This window comes from Quercus robur, chromosome 1, assembly GCF_932294415.1.
Source record: "Quercus robur chromosome 1, dhQueRobu3.1, whole genome shotgun sequence".
NCBI classification, from domain to species: domain Eukaryota; kingdom Viridiplantae; phylum Streptophyta; class Magnoliopsida; order Fagales; family Fagaceae; genus Quercus; species Quercus robur.
This window is the reverse complement of record NC_065534.1, coordinates 46,150,450-46,167,098: the sequence shown is the minus strand read 5'-3', so window position 1 is coordinate 46,167,098 and position 16,649 is coordinate 46,150,450.

Genomic DNA, 16,649 nt, shown 5'->3' with positions numbered 1-16,649 from the left:
AGAATTTTTTTGCATTTCTTTTTGAATTTTCTTACTGGGGTCGGGTTCGAACGGATAGGAAAGAAATTTTTTTTATTCTCTATTTTTCGGCCAATCTTCATCCGTTTCCTCTTGAAATGAATCCTGGATGATGTTTTTTAATTTTTAGAATTTTTTTTGCATTTAGTTTTGAATTTTCTAACTCAGGTCGGTTTCGAACGGATAGGAAGGAAATTTTTTTTGTTCTCTATTTATCGGCCTGTCCAGACCTGTTTCGTCTTGAAATGAAGCATGGATGATGTTTTTTAATTTTTAAAATTTTTTTGAATTTATTTTCGAATTTTCTATCTCGGTTCGGGTTCGAACGGATAGGAAGGAAATTATTTTTATTCTCTATTTTTCGGCCTATCCTGGCCCATTTCGTTTTGAAATGAAGCCTGGATGATGTTTTTTAATTTTTAATATTTTTCTGCATTTATTTTCGAATATTCTATCTCGGGTCGGGTTCGAACGGATAGGAAGGAATTTTTTTTTGTTCTCTATTTTTCGGCCTGTCCTGACCCGTTTCGTCTTGAAATGAAGCCTGGATGATGTTTTTTAATTTTTAAAATTTTTTTGCATTTATTTTCGAATTTTATATCTCGGGTCTTGTTCGAACGGATAGGATGGAATTTTTTTTTGTTCTCTATTTTTCGGCCTGTCCTGACCCGTTTCGCCTTGAAATGAAGCATGGATGATGTATTTTAATTTTTAAAATTTTTTTGCATTTATTTTCGAATTTTCTATCTCAGGTCTGGTTCGAACGGATAGGAAGGAAATTCTTTTTGTTCTCTATTTTTCGGCCTGTCCTGACCCGTTTCGTCATGAAATGAAGCCTGGATGATGATTTTTAATTTTTAAAATTTTTTTGCACTTATTTTTGAATTTTCTAACTCGGGTCGGGTTCGAACGGATAGGAAGGAAATTCTTTTTGTTCTCTATTTTTCGGCCTGTCCTGGCCCATTTCGTTTTGAAATGAATCCTGGATGATGTTTTTTAAATTTTAGAATTTTTTTGCATTTCTTTTTGAATTTTCTTACTGGGGTCGGGTTCGAACGGATAGGAAAGAAATTTTTTTTATTCTCTATTTTTCGGCCAATCTTCATCCGTTTCCTCTTGAAATGAATCCTGGATGATGTTTTTTAATTTTTAGAATTTTTTTTGCATTTAGTTTTGAAATTTCTAACTCAGGTCGGTTTCGAACGGATAGGAAGGAAATTTTTTTTGTTCTCTATTTATCGGCCTGTCCAGACCTGTTTCGTCTTGAAATGAAGCCTGGATGATGTTTTTTAATTTTTAAAATTTTTTTGCATTTATTTTCGAATTTTCTATCTCGGTTCGGGTTCGAACGGATAGGAAGGAAATTATTTTTATTCTCTATTTTTCGTCCTATCCTGGCCCATTTCGTTTTGAAATGAAGCCTGGATGATGTTTTTTAAATTTTAAAATTTTTTTGCATTTCTTTTTGAATTTTCTAACTGGGGTCGGGTTCGAACGGATAGGAAAGAAATTTTTTTTATTCTCTATTTTTCGGCCAGTCTTCATTCGTTTCGTCTTGAAATGAATCCTGCATGATGTTTTTTAATTTTTAGAATTTTTTTTGCATTTAGTTTTGAATTTTCTAACTCAGGTCAGTTTCGAACGGATAGGAAGGAAATTTTTTTTGTTCTCTATTTATCGGCCTGTCCAGACCCGTTTCGTCTTGAAATGAAGCCTGGATGATGTTTTTTAATTTTTAAAATTTTTTTGCATTTATTTTCGAATTTTCTATCTCGGTTCGGGTTCGAACGGATAGGAAGGAAATTATTTTTATTCTCTTTTTTTCGGCCTGTCCTGGCCCATTTCGTTTTGAAATGAAGCCTGGATGATGTTTTTTAATTTTTAGAATTTTTTTTGCATTTAGTTTTTGAATTTTCTAACTGGGGTTGGGTTCGAACGGATAGGAAAGAAATTTTTTTTATTCTCTATTTCTCGGCCAGTCTTCACCCGTTTCGTCTTGAACTGAAACCAGGATGATGATTTTTAATTTTCAGAATTTTTGTTGCATTTATTTTTGAATTTTCTAACTCGGGTCGAGATCGAACGGATAGGAAGGAATTTTTTTTTGTTCTCTATTTTTCGGCCTGTCCTGACTCGTTTCGTCTTGAAATGAAGCCTGGATGGTGTTTTTTAATTTTTGAAATTTTTTTGCATTTATTGTCGAATTTTCTATCTCAGGTCTGGTTCGAACGGATTGGAAGGAAATTCTTTTTGTTCTCTATTTTTCGGCCTGTCCTGACCCGTTTCGTCATGAAATGAAGCCTGGATGATGATTTTTAATTTTTAAAATTTTTTTGCACTTATTTTTGAATTTTCTAACTCGGGTCGGGTTCGAACGGATAGGAAGGAAATTATTTTTGTTCTCTATTTTTCGGCCTGTCCTGGCCCATTTCGTTTTGAAATGAAGCCTGGATGATGTTTTTTAATTTTTAGAATTTTTTTGCATTTCTTTTTGAATTTTCTAACTGGGGTCGGGTTCGAACTGATAGGAAAGAAATTTTTTTTATTCTCTATTTTTCGGCTTGTCTTCACCCGTTTCGTCTTGAAATAAAACCTGGATGATGTTTTTAAATTTTCAGATTTTTTTTTGCATTTAGTTTTGAATTTTCTAACTCGGGTCGGTTTCGAACGGATAGGAAGGAAATTTTTTTTGTTCTCTATTTATCGGCCTGTCCAGACCCGTTTCGTCTTGAAATGAAGCCTGGTTGATGTTTGTTAATTTTTAAAATTTTTTTGCATTTATTTTCGAATTTTCTATCTCGGGTCTGGTTCGAACGGATAGGAAGGAAATTATTTTTATTCTCAATTTTTCGGCCTGTCTTCTCCCGTTTCGTCTTGAAATGAAACCTGGATGATGTTTTTTAATTTTTAGAATTTTTTTGCTTTTATTTTTGAATTTTCTAACTCGGGTCGGGTTCGAATGGAGAGGAAAGAAATTTTTTTTATTCTCTATTTTTCGTCTTGTCTTCACCCGTTTCGTCTTGAAATGAAACCTGGATGATGTTTTTTACTTTTTAGAATTTTTTTTGCATTTAGTTTTGAATTTTCTAACTTGGGTCGGTTTCGAACGGATAGGAAGGAAATGTTTTTTGTTCTCTATTTATCGGCCTTTCCAGACCCGTTTCGTCTTGAAATGAAGCCTGGATGATGTTTTTTAATTTTTAATATTTTTCTGCATTTATTTTCGAATATTCTATCTCAGGTCGGGTTCGAACGGATAGGAAGAAAATTATTTTTATTCTCTATTTTTCGGCCTGTCCTGGCCCATTTCGTTTTGAAATGAAGCCTGGATGATGTTTTTTAATTTTTTGAATTTTTTTTGCATTTAGTTTTTGAATTTTCTAACTGGGGTTGGGTTCGAACGAATAGGAAAGAAATTTTTTTTATTCTCTATTTCTCGGCCAGTCTTCACCCGTTTCGTCTTGAAATGAAACCTGGATGATGATTTTTAATTTTTAGAATTTTTTTTACATTTATTTTTGAATTTTTAACTCGGGTCGGGATCGAACGGATAGGAAGGAATTTTTTTTTGTTCTCTATTTGTCGGCCTGTCCTGACCCGTTTCGTCTTGAAATGAAGCCTGGATGATGTTTTTTAATTTTTAAAATTTTTTTGCATTTATTTTCGAATTTTATATCTCGGGACTTGTTCGAACGGATAGGAAGGAAATTCTTTTTGCTCTCTATTTTTCGGCCTGTCCTTACCCATTTCGTTTTGAAATGAATCCTGGATGATGTTTTTTAAATTTTAGAATTTTTTTGCATTTCTTTTTGAATTTTCTTACTGGGGTCGGGTTCGAACGGATAGGAAAGAAATTTTTTTTATTCTCTATTTTTCGGCCAATCTTCATCCGTTTCCTCTTGAAATGAATCCTGGATGATGTTTTTTAATTTTTAGAATTTTTTTTGCATTTAGTTTTGAAATTTCTAACTCAGGTCGGTTTCGAACGGATAGGAAGGAAATTTTTTTTGTTCTCTATTTATCGGCCTGTCCAGACCTGTTTCGTCTTGAAATGAAGCCTGGATGATGTTTTTTAATTTTTAAAATTTTTTTGCATTTATTTTCGAATTTTCTATCTCGGTTCGGGTTCGAACGGATAGGAAGGAAATTATTTTTATTCTCTATTTTTCGGCCTATCCTGGCCCATTTCGTTTTGAAATGAAGCCTGGATGATGTTTTTTAAATTTTAAAATTTTTTTGCATTTCTTTTTGAATTTTCTAACTGGGGTCGGGTTCGAACGGATAGGAAAGAAATTTTTTTTATTCTCTATTTTTCGGCCAGTCTTCATTCGTTTCGTCTTGAAATGAATCCTGCATGATGTTTTTTAATTTTTAGAATTTTTTTTGCATTTAGTTTTGAATTTTCTAACTCAGGTCAGTTTCGAACGGATAGGAAGGAAATTTTTTTTGTTCTCTATTTATCGGCCTGTCCAGACCCGTTCCGTCTTGAAATGAAGCCTGGATGATGTTTTTTAATTTTTAAAATTTTTTTGCATTTATTTTCGAATTTTCTATCTCGGTTCGGGTTCGAACGGATAGGAAGGAAATTATTTTTATTCTCTTTTTTTCGGCCTGTCCTGGCCCATTTCGTTTTGAAATGAAGCCTGGATGATGTTTTTTAATTTTTAGAATTTTTTTTGCATTTAGTTTTTGAATTTTCTAACTGGGGTTGGGTTCGAACGGATAGGAAAGAAATTTTTTTTATTCTCTATTTCTCGGCCAGTCTTCACCCGTTTCGTCTTGAACTGAAACCAGGATGATGATTTTTAATTTTCAGAATTTTTGTTGCATTTATTTTTGAATTTTCTAACTCGGGTCGAGATCGAACGGATAGGAAGGAATTTTTTTTTGTTCTCTATTTTTCGGCCTGTCCTGACTCGTTTCGTCTTGAAATGAAGCCTGGATGGTGTTTTTTAATTTTTGAAATTTTTTTGCATTTATTGTCGAATTTTCTATCTCAGGTCTGGTTCGAACGGATTGGAAGGAAATTCTTTTTGTTCTCTATTTTTCGGCCTGTCCTGACCCGTTTCGTCATGAAATGAAGCCTGGATGATGATTTTTAATTTTTAAAATTTTTTTGCACTTATTTTTGAATTTTCTAACTCGGGTCGGGTTCGAACGGATAGGAAGGAAATTATTTTTGTTCTCTATTTTTCGGCCTGTCCTGGCCCATTTCGTTTTGAAATGAAGCCTGGATGATGTTTTTTAATTTTTAGAATTTTTTTGCATTTCTTTTTGAATTTTCTAACTGGGGTCGGATTCGAACTGATAGGAAAGAAATTTTTTTTATTCTCTATTTTTCGGCTTGTCTTCACCCGTTTCGTCTTGAAATAAAACCTGGATGATGTTTTTAAATTTTCAGAATTTTTTTTTGCATTTAGTTTTGAATTTTCTAACTCGGGTCGGTTTCGAACGGATAGGAAGGAAATTTTTTTTGTTCTCTATTTATCGGCCTGTCCAGACCCGTTTCGTCTTGAAATGAAGCCTGGTTGATGTTTGTTAATTTTTAAAATTTTTTTGCATTTATTTTCGAATTTTCTATCTCGGGTCTGGTTCGAACGGATAGGAAGGAAATTATTTTTATTCTCAATTTTTCGGCCTGTCTTCTCCCGTTTCGTCTTGAAATGAAACCTGGATGATGTTTTTTAATTTTTAGAATTTTTTTGCTTTTATTTTTGAATTTTCTAACTCGGGTCGGGTTCGAACGGAGAGGAAAGAAATTTTTTTTATTCTCTATTTTTCGTCTTGTCTTCACCCGTTTCGTCTTGAAATGAAACCTGGATGATGTTTTTTACTTTTTAGAATTTTTTTTGCATTTAGTTTTGAATTTTCTAACTTGGGTCGGTTTCGAACGGATAGGAAGGAAATGTTTTTTGTTCTCTATTTATCGGCCTTTCCAGACCCGTTTCGTCTTGAAATGAAGCCTGGATGATGTTTTTTAATTTTTAATATTTTTCTGCGTTTATTTTCGAATATTCTATCTCGGGTCGGGTTCGAACGGATAGGAAGAAAATTATTTTTATTCTCTATTTTTCGGCCTGTCCTGGCCCATTTCGTTTTGAAATGAAGCCTGGATGATGTTTTTTAATTTTTTGAATTTTTTTTGCATTTAATTTTTGAATTTTCTAACTGGGGTTGGGTTCGAACGAATAGGAAAGAAATTTTTTTTATTCTCTATTTCTCGGCCAGTCTTCACCCGTTTCGTCTTGAAATGAAACCTGGATGATGATTTTTAATTTTTAGAATTTTTTTCACATTTATTTTTGAATTTTTAACTCGGGTCGGGATCGAACGGATAGGAAGGAATTTTTTTTTGTTCTCTATTTGTCGGCCTGTCCTGACCCGTTTCGTCTTGAAATGAAGCCTGGATGATGTTTTTTAATTTTTAAAATTTTTTTGCATTTATTTTCGAATTTTATATCTCGGGACTTGTTCGAACGGATAGGAAGGAAATTCTTTTTGTTCTCTATTTTTCGGCCTGTCCTTACCCATTTCGTTTTGAAATGAATCCTGGATGATGTTTTTTAAATTTTAGAATTTTTTTGCATTTCTTTTTGAATTTTCTTACTGGGGTCGGGTTCGAACGGATAAGAAAGAAATTTTTTTTATTCTCTATTTTTCGGCCAATCTTCATCCGTTTCCTCTTGAAATGAATCCCGGATGATGTTTTTTAATTTTTAGAATTTTTTTTGCATTTAGTTTTGAATTTTCTAACTCAGGTCGGTTTCGAACGGATAGGAAGGAAATTTTTTTTGTTCTCTATTTATCGGCCTGTCCAGACCTGTTTCGTCTTGAAATGAAGCCTGGATGATGTTTTTTAATTTTTAAAATTTTTTTGCATTTATTTTCGAATTTTCTATCTCGGTTCGGGTTCGAACGGATAGGAAGGAAATTATTTTTATTCTCTATTTTTCGGCCTATCCTGGCCCATTTCATTTTGAAATGAAGCCTGGATGATGTTTTTTAAATTTTAAAATTTTTTTGCATTTCTTTTTGAATTTTCTAACTGGGGTCGGGTTCGAACGGATAGGAAAGAAATTTTTTTTATTCTCTATTTTTCGGCCAGTCTTCATTCGTTTCGTCTTGAAATGAATCCTGCATGATGTTTTTTAATTTTTAGAATTTTTTTTGCATTTAGTTTTGAATTTTCTAACTCAGGTCAGTTTCGAACGGATAGGAAGGAAATTTTTTTTGTTCTCTATTTATCGGCCTGTCCAGACCCGTTCCGTCTTGAAATGAAGCCTGGATGATGTTTTTTAATTTTTAAAATTTTTTTGCATTTATTTTCGAATTTTCTATCTCGGTTCGGGTTCGAACGGATAGGAAGGAAATTATTTTTATTCTCTTTTTTTCGGCCTGTCCTGGCCCATTTCGTTTTGAAATGAAGCCTGGATGATGTTTTTTAATTTTTAGAATTTTTTTTGCATTTAGTTTTTGAATTTTCTAACTGGGGTTGGGTTCGAACGGATAGGAAAGAAATTTTTTTTATTCTCTATTTCTCGGCCAGTCTTCACCCGTTTCGTCTTGAACTGAAACCAGGATGATGATTTTTAATTTTCAGAATTTTTGTTGCATTTATTTTTGAATTTTCTAACTCGGGTCGAGATCGAACGGATAGGAAGGAATTTTTTTTTGTTCTCTATTTTTCGGCCTGTCCTGACTCGTTTCGTCTTGAAATGAAGCCTGGATGGTGTTTTTTAATTTTTGAAATTTTTTTGCATTTATTGTCGAATTTTCTATCTCAGGTCTGGTTCGAACGGATTGGAAGGAAATTCTTTTTGTTCTCTATTTTTCGGCCTGTCCTGACCCGTTTCGTCATGAAATGAAGCCTGGATGATGATTTTTAATTTTTAAAATTTTTTTGCACTTATTTTTGAATTTTCTAACTCGGGTCGGGTTCGAACGGATAGGAAGGAAATTATTTTTGTTCTCTATTTTTCGGCCTGTCCTGGCCCATTTCGTTTTGAAATGAAGCCTGGATGATGTTTTTTAATTTTTAGAATTTTTTTGCATTTCTTTTTGAATTTTCTAACTGGGGTCGGATTCGAACTGATAGGAAAGAAATTTTTTTTATTCTCTATTTTTCGGCTTGTCTTCACCCGTTTCGTCTTGAAATAAAACCTGGATGATGTTTTTAAATTTTCAGAATTTTTTTTTGCATTTAGTTTTGAATTTTCTAACTCGGGTCGGTTTCGAACGGATAGGAAGGAAATTTTTTTTGTTCTCTATTTATCGGCCTGTCCAGACCCGTTTCGTCTTGAAATGAAGCCTGGTTGATGTTTGTTAATTTTTAAAATTTTTTTGCATTTATTTTCGAATTTTCTATCTCGGGTCTGGTTCGAACGGATAGGAAGGAAATTATTTTTATTCTCAATTTTTCGGCCTGTCTTCTCCCGTTTCGTCTTGAAATGAAACCTGGATGATGTTTTTTAATTTTTAGAATTTTTTTGCTTTTATTTTTGAATTTTCTAACTCGGGTCGGGTTCGAACGGAGAGGAAAGAAATTTTTTTTATTCTCTATTTTTCGTCTTGTCTTCACCCGTTTCGTCTTGAAATGAAACCTGGATGATGTTTTTTACTTTTTAGAATTTTTTTTGCATTTAGTTTTGAATTTTCTAACTTGGGTCGGTTTCGAACGGATAGGAAGGAAATGTTTTTTGTTCTCTATTTATCGGCCTTTCCAGACCCGTTTCGTCTTGAAATGAAGCCTGGATGATGTTTTTTAATTTTTAATATTTTTCTGCGTTTATTTTCGAATATTCTATCTCGGGTCGGGTTCGAACGGATAGGAAGAAAATTATTTTTATTCTCTATTTTTCGGCCTGTCCTGGCCCATTTCGTTTTGAAATGAAGCCTGGATGATGTTTTTTAATTTTTTGAATTTTTTTTGCATTTAGTTTTTGAATTTTCTAACTGGGGTTGGGTTCGAACGAATAGGAAAGAAATTTTTTTTATTCTCTATTTCTCGGCCAGTCTTCACCCGTTTCGTCTTGAAATGAAACCTGGATGATGATTTTTAATTTTTAGAATTTTTTTTACATTTATTTTTGAATTTTTAACTCGGGTCGGGATCGAACGGATAGGAAGGAATTTTTTTTTGTTCTCTATTTGTCGGCCTGTCCTGACCCGTTTCGTCTTGAAATGAAGCCTGGATGATGTTTTTTAATTTTTAAAATTTTTTTGCATTTATTTTCGAATTTTATATCTCGGGACTTGTTCGAACGGATAGGAAGGAAATTCTTTTTGTTCTCTATTTTTCGGCCTGTCCTTACCCATTTCGTTTTGAAATGAATCCTGGATGATGTTTTTTAAATTTTAGAATTTTTTTGCATTTCTTTTTGAATTTTCTTACTGGGGTCGGGTTCGAACGGATAAGAAAGAAATTTTTTTTATTCTCTATTTTTCGGCCAATCTTCATCCGTTTCCTCTTGAAATGAATCCCGGATGATGTTTTTTAATTTTTAGAATTTTTTTTGCATTTAGTTTTGAATTTTCTAACTCAGGTCGGTTTCGAACGGATAGGAAGGAAATTTTTTTTGTTCTCTATTTATCGGCCTGTCCAGACCTGTTTCGTCTTGAAATGAAGCCTGGATGATTTTTTTTAATTTTTAAAATTTTTTTGCATTTATTTTCGAATTTTCTATCTCGGTTCGGGTTCGAACGGATAGGAAGGAAATTATTTTTATTCTCTATTTTTCGGCCTATCCTGGCCCATTTCGTTTTGAAATGAAGCCTGGATGATGTTTTTTAAATTTTAAAATTTTTTTGCATTTCTTTTTGAATTTTCTAACTGGGGTCGGGTTCGAACGGATAGGAAAGAAATTTTTTTTATTCTCTATTTTTCGGCCAGTCTTCATTCGTTTCGTCTTGAAATGAATCCTGCATGATGTTTTTTAATTTTTAGAATTTTTTTTGCATTTAGTTTTGAATTTTCTAACTCAGGTCAGTTTCGAACGGATTGGAAGGAAATTCTTTTTGTTCTCTATTTTTCGGCCTGTCCTGACCCGTTTCGTCATGAAATGAAGCCTGGATGATGATTTTTAATTTTTAAAATTTTTTTGCACTTATTTTTGAATTTTCTAACTCGGGTCGGGTTCGAACGGATAGGAAGGAAATTCTTTTTGTTCTCTATTTTTCGGCCTGTCCTGACCCGTTTCGTCATGAAATGAAGCCTGGATGATGATTTTTAATTTTTAAAATTTTTTTGCACTTATTTTTGAATTTTCTAACTCGGGTCGGGTTCGAACGGATATGAAGGAAATTATTTTTGTTCTCTATTTTTCGGCCTGTCCTGGCCCATTTCGTTTTGAAATGAAGCCTGGATGATGTTTTTTAATTTTTAGAATTTTTTTGCATTTCTTTTTGAATTTTCTAACTGGGGTCGGGTTCGAACTGATAGGAAAGAAATTTTTTTTATTCTCTATTTTTCGGCTTGTCTTCACCCGTTTCGTCTTGAAATAAAACCTGGATGATGTTTTTAAATTTTTAGAATTTTTTTTGCATTTAGTTTTGAATTTTCTAACTCGGGTCGGTTTCGAACGGATAGGAAGGAAATTTTTTTTGTTCTCTATTTATCGGCTTGTCCAGACCCGTTTCGTCTTGAAATGAAGCCTGGTTGATGTTTGTTAATTTTTAAAATTTTTTTGCATTTATTTTCGAATTTTCTATCTCGGGTCTGGTTCGAACGGATAGGAAGGAAATTATTTTTATTCTCTATTTTTCGGCCTGTCTTCTCTCGTTTCGTCTTGAAATGAAACCTGGATGATGTTTTTTAATTTTTAGAATTTTTTTGCTTTTATTTTTGAATTTTCTAACTCGGGTCGGGTTCGAACGGAGAGGAAAGAAATTTTTTTTATTCTCTATTTTTCGTCTTGTCTTCACCCGTTTCGTCTTGAAATGAAACCTGGATGATGTTTTTTACTTTTTAGAATTTTTTTTGCATTTAGTTTTGAATTTTGTAACTTGGGTCGGTTTCGAACGGATAGGAAGGAAATGTTTTTTGTTCTCTATTTATCGGCCTTTCCAGACCCGTTTCGTCTTGAAATGAAGCCTGGATGATGTTTTTTAATTTTTAATATTTTTCTGCATTTATTTTCGAATATTCTATCTTGGGTCGGGTTCGAACGGATAGGAAGAAAATTATTTTTATTCTCTATTTTTCGGCCTGTCCCGGCCCATTTCGTTTTGAAATGAAGCCTGGATGATGTTTTTTAATTTTTTGAATTTTTTTTGCATTTAGTTTTTGAATTTTCTAACTCGGGTTGGGTTCGAACGAATAGGAAAGAAATTTTTTTTATTCTCTATTTTTCGTCTTGTCTTCACCCGTTTCGTCTTGAAATGAAACCTGGATGATGATTTTTAGTTTTTAGAATTTTTTTTACATTTATTTTTGAATTTTTAACTCGGGTCGGGATCGAACGGATAGGAAGGAATTTTTTTTTGTTCTCTATTTTTCGGCCTGTCCTGACCCGTTTCGTCTTGAAATGAAGCCTGGATGATGTTTTTTAATTTTTAAAATTTTTTTGCATTTATTTTCGAATTTTATATCTCGGGTCTTGTTCGAACGGATAGGAAGGAAATTCTTTTTGTTCTCTATTTTTCGGCCTGTCCTGGCCCATTTCGTTTTGAAATGAATCCTGGATGATGTTTTTTAAATTTTAGAATTTTTTTGCATTTCTTTTTGAATTTTCTTACTGGGGTCGGGTTCGAACGGATAGGAAAGAAATTTTTTTTATTCTCTATTTTTCGGCCAGTCTTCATTCGTTTCGTCTTGAAATGAATCCTGCATGATGTTTTTTAATTTTTAGAATTTTTTTTGCATTTAGTTTTGAATTTTCTAACTCAGGTCAGTTTCGAACGGATAGCAAGGAACTTTTTTTTGTTCTCTATTTATCGGCCTGTCCAGACCCGTTTCGTCTTGAAATGAAGCCTGGATGATGTTTTTTAATTTTTAAAATTTTTTTGCATTTATTTTCGAATTTTCTATCTCGGTTCGGGTTCGAACGGATAGGAAGGAAATTATTTTTATTCTCTTTTTTTCGGCCTGTCCTGGCCCATTTCGTTTTGTAATGAAGCCTGGATGATGTTTTTTAATTTTTAGAATTTTTTTTGCATTTAGTTTTTGAATTTTCTAACTGGGGTTGGGTTCGAACGGATAGGAAAGAAATTTTTTTTATTCTCTATTTCTCGGCCAGTCTTCACCCGTTTCGTCTTGAACTGAAACCAGGACGATGATTTTTAATTTTTAGAATTTTTGTTGCATTTATTTTTGAATTTTCTAACTCGGGTCGAGATCGAACGGATAGGGAGGAATTTTTTTTTGTTCTCTATTTTTCGGCCTGTCCTGACCCGTTTCGTCTTGAAATGAAGCCTGGATGATGTTTTTTAATTTTTGAAATTTTTTTGCATTTATTTTCGAATTTTCTATCTCGGGTCTGGTTTGAACAGATAGGAAGGAAATTCTTTTTGTTCTTTATTTTTCGGCCTGTCCTGACCCGTTTCGTCATGAAATGAAGCCTGGATGATGATTTTTAATTTTTATAATTCTTTTGCATTTATTTTTGAATTTTCTAACTCGGGTCGGGTTCGAACGGATAGTAAGGATTTTATTTTTGTTCTCTATTTTTCGGCCTGTCCTGGCCCTTTTCGTTTTGAAATGAAGTCTGGATGATGTTTTTTAATTTTTAGAATTTTTCTGCATTTCTTTTTGAATTTTCTAACAGGGGTCGGGTTTCAACGGATAGGAAAGAAATTTTTTTTATTCTCTATTTTTCGGCTTGTCTTCACCCGTTTCGTCTTGAAATAAAACCTGGATGATGTTTTTAAATTTTAAGAATTTTTTTTGCATTTAGGTTTGAATTTTCTAACTCGGGTCGGTTTCGAACGGATAGGAAGGAAATTTTTTTTGTTCTCTATTTATCGGCCTGTCCAAACCCGTTTCGTCTTGAAATGAAGCCTGGATGATGTTTTTAATTTTTAAAATTTTTTTGCATTTATTTTCGAATTTTCTACCTCGAGTCTGGTTCGAACGGATAGGAAGGAAATTATTTTTAGTCTCTATTTTTCGGCCTGTCTTCACCCGTTTCGTCTTGAAATGAAACCTGGATGATGTTTTTAAATTTTTAGAATTTTTTTTGCATTTAGTTTTGAATTTTCTAACTCAGGTCGGTTTCGAACGGATAGGAAGGAAATTTTTTTTGTTCTCTATTTTTCGGCCTGTCCTGACCCGTTTCGCCTTGAAATGAAGCATGGATGATGTATTTTAATTTTTAAAATTTTTTTGCATTTATTTTCGAATTTTCTATCTCAGGTCTGGTTCGAACGGATAGGAAGGAAATTCTTTTTGTTCTCTATTTTTCGGCCTGTCCTGACCCGTTTCGTCATGAAATGAAGCCTGGATGATGATTTTTAATTTTTAAGATTTTTTTGCACTTATTTTTGAATTTTCTAACTCGGGTCGGGTTCGAACGGATAGGAAGGAAATTATTTTTGTTCTCTATTTTTCGGCCTGTCCTGACCCATTTCGTTTTGAAATGAAGCCTGGATGATGTTTTTTAATTTTTAGAATTTTTTTGCATTTCTTTTTGAATTTTCTAACTGGGGTCGGGTTCGAACTGATAGGAAAGAAATTTTTTTTATTCTCTATTTTTCGGCTTGTCTTCACCTGTTTCGTCTTGAAATAAAACCTGGATGATGTTTTTAAATTTTTAGAATTTTTTTTGCATTTAGTTTTGAATTTTCTAACTCGGGTCGGGTTCGAACGGAGAGGAAAGAAATTTTTTTAATTCTCTATTTTTCGTCTTTTCTTCACCCGTTTCGTCTTGAAATGAAACCTGGATGATGTTTTTTACTTTTTAGAATTTTTTTTTGCATTTAGTTTTGAATTTTCTAACTTGGGTCGATTTCGAACGGATAGGAAGGAAATGTTTTTTGTTCTCTATTTATCGGCCTTTCCAGACCCGTTTCGTCTTAAAATGAAGCCTGGATGATGTTTTTTAATTTTTAATATTTTTCTGCATTTATTTTCGAATATTCTATCTCGGGTCGGGTTCGAACGGATAGGAAGGAAATTATTTTTATTCTCTATTTTTCGGCCTGTCCTGGCCCATTTCGTTTTGAAATGAAGCCTGTAAGATGTTTTTTAATTTTTTGAATTTTTTTTGCATTTAGTTTTTGAATTTTCTAACTGGGGTTGGGTTCGAACGAATAGGAATGAAATTTTTTTTGTTCTCTATTTCTCGGCCAGTCTTCACCCGTTTCGTCTTGAAATGAAACCTGGATGATGATTTTTAATTTTTAGAATTTTTTTTACATTTATTTTTGAATTTTTAACTCGGGTCGGGATTGAACGGATAGGAAGGAATTTTTTTTTGTTCTCTATTTTTCGGCCTGTCCTGACCCGTTTCGTCTTGAAATGATGCCTGGATGATGTTTTTTAATTTTTAAAATTTTTTTGCATTTATTTTCGAATTTTATATCTCGGGTCTTGTTCGAACGGATAGGAAGGAAATTCTTTTTGTTCTCTATTTTTCGGCCTGTCCTGGCCCATTTCGTTTTGAAATGAATCCTGGATGATGTTTTTTAAATTTTAGAATTTTTTTGCATTTCTTTTTGAATTTTCTTACTGGGGTCGGGTTCGAACGGATAGGAAAGAAATTTTTTTTATTCTCTATTTTTCGGCCAATCTTCATCCGTTTCCTCTTGAAATGAATCCTGGATGATGTTTTTTAATTTTTAGAATTTTTTTTGCATTTAGTTTTGAATTTTCTAACTCAGGTCGGTTTCGAACGGATAGGAAGGAAATTTTTTTTGTTCTCTATTTATCGGCCTGTCCAGACCCGTTTCGTCTTGAAATGAAGCCTGGATGATGTTTTTTAATTTTTAAATTTTTTTTGCATTTATTTTCGAATTTTCTATCTCGGTTCGGGTTCGAACGGATAGGAAGGAAATTATTTTTATTCTCTATTTTTCGGCCTGTCCTGGCCCATTTCGTTTTGAAATGAAGCCTGGATGATGTTTTTTAATTTTTAGAATTTTTTTTGCATTTAGTTTTTGAACTTTCTAACTGGGGTTGGGTTCGAACGGATAGGAATGAAATTTTTTTTATTCTCTATTTCTCCACCTGTCTTCACCCGTTTCGTCTTGAATTGAAACCAGGATGATGATTTTTAATTTTTAGAATTTTTGTTGCATTTATTTTTGAATTTTCTAACTCGGGTCGAGATCGAACGGATAGGAAGGAATTTTTTTTTGTTCTCTATTTTTCGGCCTGTCCTGACCCGTTTCGTCTTGAAATGAAGCCGGGATGATGTTTTTTAATTTTTGAAATTTTTTTGCATTTATTTTCGAATTTTCTATCTCGGGTTTGGTTTGAACAGATAGGAAGGAAATTCTTTTTGTTCTTTATTTTTCGGCCTGTCCTGACCCGTTTCGTCATGAAATGAAGCCTGGATGATGATTTTTAATTTTTATAATTCTTTTGCATTTATTTTTGAATTTTCTAACTCGGGTCGGGTTCGAACGGATAGTAAGGATTTTATTTTTGTTCTCTATTTTTCGGTCTGTCCTGGCCCTTTTCGTTTTGAAATGAAGTCTGGATGATATTTTTTAATTTTTAGAATTTTTCGGCATTTCTTTTTGAATTTTCTAACTGGGGTCGGGTTTCAACGGATAGGAAAGAAATTTTTTTTATTCTCTATTTTTCGTCTTGTCTTCACCCGTTACGTCTTGAAATAAAACCTGGATGATGTTTTTAAATTTTAAGAATTTTTTTTGCATTTAGTTTTGAATTTTCTAACTCGGGTCGGTTTCGAACGGATAGGAAGGAAATTTTTTTTGTTCTCTATTTATCGGCCTGTCCAAACCCGTTTCGTCTTGAAATGAAGCCTGGATGATGTTTTTAATTTTTAAAATTTTTTTGCATTTATTTTCGAATTTTCTACCTCGGGTCTGGTTCGAACGGATAGGAAGGACATTATTTTTATTCTCTATTTTTCGGCCTGTCTTCACCCGTTTCGTCTTGAAATGAAACCTGGATGATGTTTTTTAATTTTTAGAATTTTTTTTGCATTTAGTTTTGAATTTTCTAACTCAGGTCGGTTTCGAACGGATAGGAAGGAAATTTTTTTTGTTCTCTATTTTTCGGCCTGTCCTGACCCGTTTCGCCTTGAAATGAAGCATGGATGATGTATTTTAATTTTTAAAATTTTTTTGCATTTATTTTCGAATTTTCTATCTCAGGTCTGGTTCGAACGGATAGGAAGGAAATTCTTTTTGTTCTCTATTTTTCGGCCTGTCCTGACCCGTTTCGTCAGGAAATGAAGCCTGGATGATGATTTTTAATTTTTAAAATTTTTTTGCACTTATTTTTGAATTTTCTAACTCGGGTCGGGTTCGAACGGATAGGAAGGAAATTCTTTTTGTTCTCTATTTTTCGGCCTGTCCTGGCCCATTTCGTTTTGAAATGAATCCTGGATGATGTTTTTTAAATTTTAGAATTTTTTTGCATTTCTTTTTGAATTTTCTTACTGGGGTCGGGTTCGAACGGATAGGAAAGAAATTTTTTTTATTCTCTATTTTTCGGCCAATCTTCA